This window comes from Gymnoscopelus braueri (genome assembly GCF_963280865.1).
Source record: "Gymnoscopelus braueri genome assembly, chromosome: 15".
Lineage (NCBI taxonomy): Eukaryota > Metazoa > Chordata > Actinopteri > Myctophiformes > Myctophidae > Gymnoscopelus > Gymnoscopelus braueri.
Window position 1 is genome coordinate 36807116 of NC_137620.1, and position 5179 is coordinate 36812294.

A 5179-nucleotide genomic window follows, 5' to 3' on the forward strand; every position below is an offset into this window, starting at 1 on the left:
TTAGCCCCTTTCGGGACCCTGTTTACCTTTTTTGTATTTGGGAAGGCGGTATCCAGGGTCCCTTGTTGGTTAGAACACGCTCTCTCGTACCGGCGGCTACCACTGTCTGGTCTCGGGCGTACAGCTCGTCGCTTAGAAGTTGCAGAGATTTCTCAAAGGTACCAACAAGAGCAATACTAACACGCGAGAACGCGGCATCAAAAAGCGGGGATCGGCGATGCCGTTTAACATTTTTAATAATTTAGTAAACCTTAAGCTCATTTCTCACACTCTGCTCCTGCAGCTCCACTTCCCATGTCCCGCCTCCCCGCGTTGTGATTGTCATGCAAGCGTGTAGGAGCTCGCCAATCAGAGGCAGTAACGTAGGACGCGCAGCTTGTCAGTCACCGCGGGGAGGCGGGACATGGGCAGTGGAGCAGAGTGTGAGAAATGAGCTTAAGGTTTACTAAATTATTAAAAATGTTAAACGGCATCGCCGATCCCCGCTTTTTGATGCCGCTTTCTCGCGTGTTAGTATTGCTCTTGTTGGTACCTTTGAGAAATCTCTGCAACTTCTAAGCGACGAGCTGTACGCCCGAGACCAGACAGTGGTAGCCGCCGGTACGAGAGAGCGTGTTCTAACCAACAAGGGACCCTGGTATACCGCCTTCCCAAATACAAAAAAGGTAAACAGGGTCCCGAAAGGGGCTAGAGGATTGTGTGCCTATAATGACATTCCCAAAATAGGGACAACAGGTTGAAAGTGTTTATTCTTTTTGTCGTTGTTTTTTTTGTGCCATGGATAGACAGTACAGTAACTATAGGCAGCCGGTTACTCTTACACATTGTTTGGCGCGTAAATTTACTCTGCCTTGGAGAAGTGACCAGATACAAGCACTCAAAGTTACCATGATGTAGCAATCACACGCCGAGATCATAACTTCAGCATGGTACAGGACGTAATATTCCATAAATCATATAAATATAATTTATGAATTATTACAATATATATATTGATATATACTGAAACTTACGTCACTGTAACAGTAACGTGAGTTCTTGTCAGACTTGCAATAAATATCCCAATAGTATTACTGTAAACAGAGAAAAATTAATGACACACGCCTTCTTAATAAAAATAGTCTCAGAAATTTATTAATGAAAATAAATGCACAAAAATGATCAGAAATGCCACTGCATTTCGTTGTACGTCATAACTAGGTGATCTTTCATTCAACGTTTAATGACAGGCTGGTGCTGTCCTCAAAGGTCATGACTTAGACCTATGTAGGTTTCCATCGTAGGCCATATTTTGAGGGAGGCCGGCCTGTAACGCCATGCTCTCCATCAATATATGCTAACTACTAGGGAACCAGTTAAATAACTTAGAACCAAAAGGAATGTATTAGTTCCCCCACTCAAATGAGGGCTTAAATGTTAGTAGATAAAGTAAAACATAGGATATCGTGTGTGGAAAGAAATGAACAGATACTTAAATGACCCAACGCTATCTGGACATGAGAAAAGGGGAAAAGAATGGATCATGGAGCCTTAGGGAGGAAGAGACCGAACCATACATACAGCATATCGTTAGATGTTGCCACAATTCACATGTTCAAGACTCATACGACCTGGTTGGGAGGCTTTTCACGACAGTCCTTTTTTTCAAAGTCCCGAGAGCGGTCAGAGTTCTTCCAGGGTACGGTGGGAGAGATAGAGTGCAAGGGGGCTGCGCCCCTCACCCCTTCTCCCACCCCCCCTTTGGTCCTTTGGGATCAGAGAAGAGAAGAGCTGGTGGTCTGGTGTTCTGGTGCAGGAAGAGAGTGAGTGCGGGTGTCTCTCTGTCTTTATAGTAAGGGGGCCGGTTCACCGACGGTGAGGGAGGCCCCCCCACCTTCTTCGGGAGGCGGCCTCCAGTTTTCAGTGTAGATCTCATGTTGACACACATCATTCAGTGAATGATATTGACTTATTGTTCGTTCCTTGATGACGCATCGTCACTGAGTCTTTTTGGGCTTCTTATTGTACGTGAAATCAAAAATGCAATTCAGGCATATCTTTCATCATATACATTTAGGTTAGGTTTGTTAGTAAATGACTCAAAACAGTGTGGGCTCTACTACCCATCCATAGGCGACACACACAACACATTCAATAGTTCCTTTCTTCACCCGACTGGGGCCAGGCCCGCAGGCATTCGATCCAAGGACATAATATTTGCAATACAATGTCTTTGTCCCATTGTCCCAGTGGGAATGAGAGGGAGAGAGAGCGGGGATGTGTGTGTGTGTGTGTGTGTGTGTGTGTGTGTGTGTGTGTGTGAGAGTGTGATGTCATCTCTCTCTTTCCTGAGTCCATTTCCTGCATGTCATAAATAACTTTGGGCTCCCCCCCCTTCACTTCCAGAGTGGAGGGAAGCTGGAGACAGAGAGAGAGTGGCTTGGTGTGTAATCGGAGCTCAGGCTGGCAAACTGCATTCCTTCTTCATCCTTATCTTTATGGCCCTGCAAGGGCCTCGCCTCAGAGTCCCAGGGGTCGCTGAGGTGACACGGTGGTCAGACGTCCACAGTTACTCTGGCCCTGTGAGCTTGTGGGGAGAAAACCTAATTTGTCTTTAATATCCAAAAATGCACGTATCCGCATAAGTCCAATTTTGGGGGACGGCCTTGCGTTCATATCACTACAGACCCCCCTGTTCATGGTTGATGGATCCTTGATGTCATCAAGGGTTCATCAGTCTATGAAGAAAAAGAAAACAGCAGGGCAAAAACCCAAAAATTGGACACGGCCCAGAGACTTTCCGGCCTCTGTGATCGGTAATCATCTTAACATGTCATTATGGCAACACTACTAAAGCCACACATTCGAGACATACACACCAAGGTTGAAAAGCGCAGAGGTGAAAAGAAAGAGGATGTTTAGACCATAGTATAGGGGTCTCTATACCCATTTCTGGTATACCTTTTTACTTTCTCTATTCAGAGTACAGGCTGCTTTGAGTGGTGAGCAGCTGGTTTAAGGGCCATGATAATAGGGGACACACACAAGGGGTAGCATGCAGTCAGAGTGGCTCTTTGTGAAAGTGAGCCTACTTCTATGAGTTTTTTCCTGAAGGAAAACAAAACAAAAAAAAAAAAAAAACACAAACAAAACGGCTCTTATCCCATTCCTAATATTGTGTGGGAGAGAGTTTTTGGTTTTTAATACCCTATTGGTATTTGTCTTGGATCTATGTAGAAAAACAGACAAGCAACAAAATAAAACAAAACAAAAGAAACCTTGAAAGTATTATTGAACTCATCAAATGAGTCCTAACACTTGACTTGTCATGCAAGGATGGTCTTCTCTGAATGTCTAAATGATGTTGTTAGTTTCCGATCCGATTAGTGTTCAGCAACCTTTAGTAGCTGTGACTTATATAGCACATTTTCACTTGTTTAGGGAGAGGTCGGAGATTTTGTTTGAGTGTGTTAACTGCAACCCTACCACAGTAAAGAACTACAAACATGGCGACCTCTACTTAGTTACCTAAAGTCAATATGTCTATTTGGGCACCATGCTGTCATGGCTTTTGAGCCTTGGTCCATTGTCAACTAGGTTTAGTTAGACCATAACTTACACGTGTTCTTGGGGTCACCCTGGGGTTACCTCAAGCTATCATTAGATAGGCTGACATGAGCACCTGGTGCCAGCATTCAGCACTGCTGTCCCTGAATTGTGTCAACAGACTTGGTCAACAGTTGGCAATCTTAGGGTGATATCATTGTTTATGACTGACCCCCCTTATGAGGAGTTGAGTAGTCAACAAGGCTTGTCGCAGTGATTGATCAGCGCCGCATTATAATGTCACACCTGAAATTGCCAAGTTTTGTATCACATAAGGGTTGGGGTCTGTGAAGTGGCTTAGCATAGCGAGCCACGAGGTAGACTATATGGGCGGGAAATCGAGTTCCAGCGGTCAGGGTGTCTGTGTAGACATGGTGGGCCCATTGAGGGCCCCAAGTGTAGTTAGTAAAAGCAAATGGCACGGGCTTCAGGAGCCACGTGTCAAATGTGCCTAATCTATCCGAGCTGCAACCATTCATTAAGCTTTTGACCCATAAGGAGAAGAGCTTTATTGACAGGAGCCACAAAAGAAATTATAGTAGCACTAATGCCTGGGTCCAATTTTAATTGGACATAGTAACACTTTGATTACACCTGGTACCTTTAGCATAGGTCGTCAGTATCATTGACAGCGCCTAGTCCTAGGAAAAACAGTTTGTAACAGTGTAAATAGTAGATTATAGGTACGTTTTTAGTTACCATTGATTATGAAAATAAATTCAATCCATTATAAAACTACATAGCCGAGAGTTTCTTACAACCGTCAAACTTAATGTGTCGTTTTAAAGGAGAAAGAAAAACTTTTCAACACCGCATGGGCCTGAAGTTGAATCAAGCAGTTAACTATTAACGCCTATGGGTTTTGGGTGACTACTATATTGGTTTGTATGGGGCGGTTTCATACACGTTCGAAGTGTGCTTTCTCATACCACGCGTGCAAACCATATGCCCGCCCTACAATTACAAGATATAGCAGACCACATAAGTTATTGATTTTTAGGCAGTGCCCAAAAATATATCACACAATTCCAACACTTATAAGTTCCGTCCGGGGACCTATAGACTTGCATAAACCAAAAGGTAATAGGAATTGTTTAAACGACCCCGATGATCATGGTTAGTTCAGCCGCAGTGGTTTACATGAGTTTAAAGAATACGCCTATCATTAAATGACCCAGAGGTGTGTCTTGGTTAGATAGCCATCATGGGGCGGTAGGCTTACGTCACTCCTGTGTGAAAATATAGTACAAGCGTCAACCTCATGTCTGTTGCTATGACTACTAGTCATGCGTCATGGGCAGGACTGGTTTCTGGGAGGGTGCATTGCGCGCCTCACACAGAAACACGGCCCCTACGTCTCATGACATGACATTTTGAAATAGACAAAAATTGTTTAGCACAGGTTGCTTGTAATGCACACAAGATTAAGGGTCCCCCCTACAGCATTTGGCTAGGGTAGGACACAAAACTAGAAGGAGTGGTACATGCAGCAAAAACTGGTGAAGTACTAGTGGAATCGTACTTAGTAGGCCGTGTGAAGATGAGACAAGGTTTCCCTGATAATTATTTTGAGGTGTTTAGCTTTGTTCGAGAC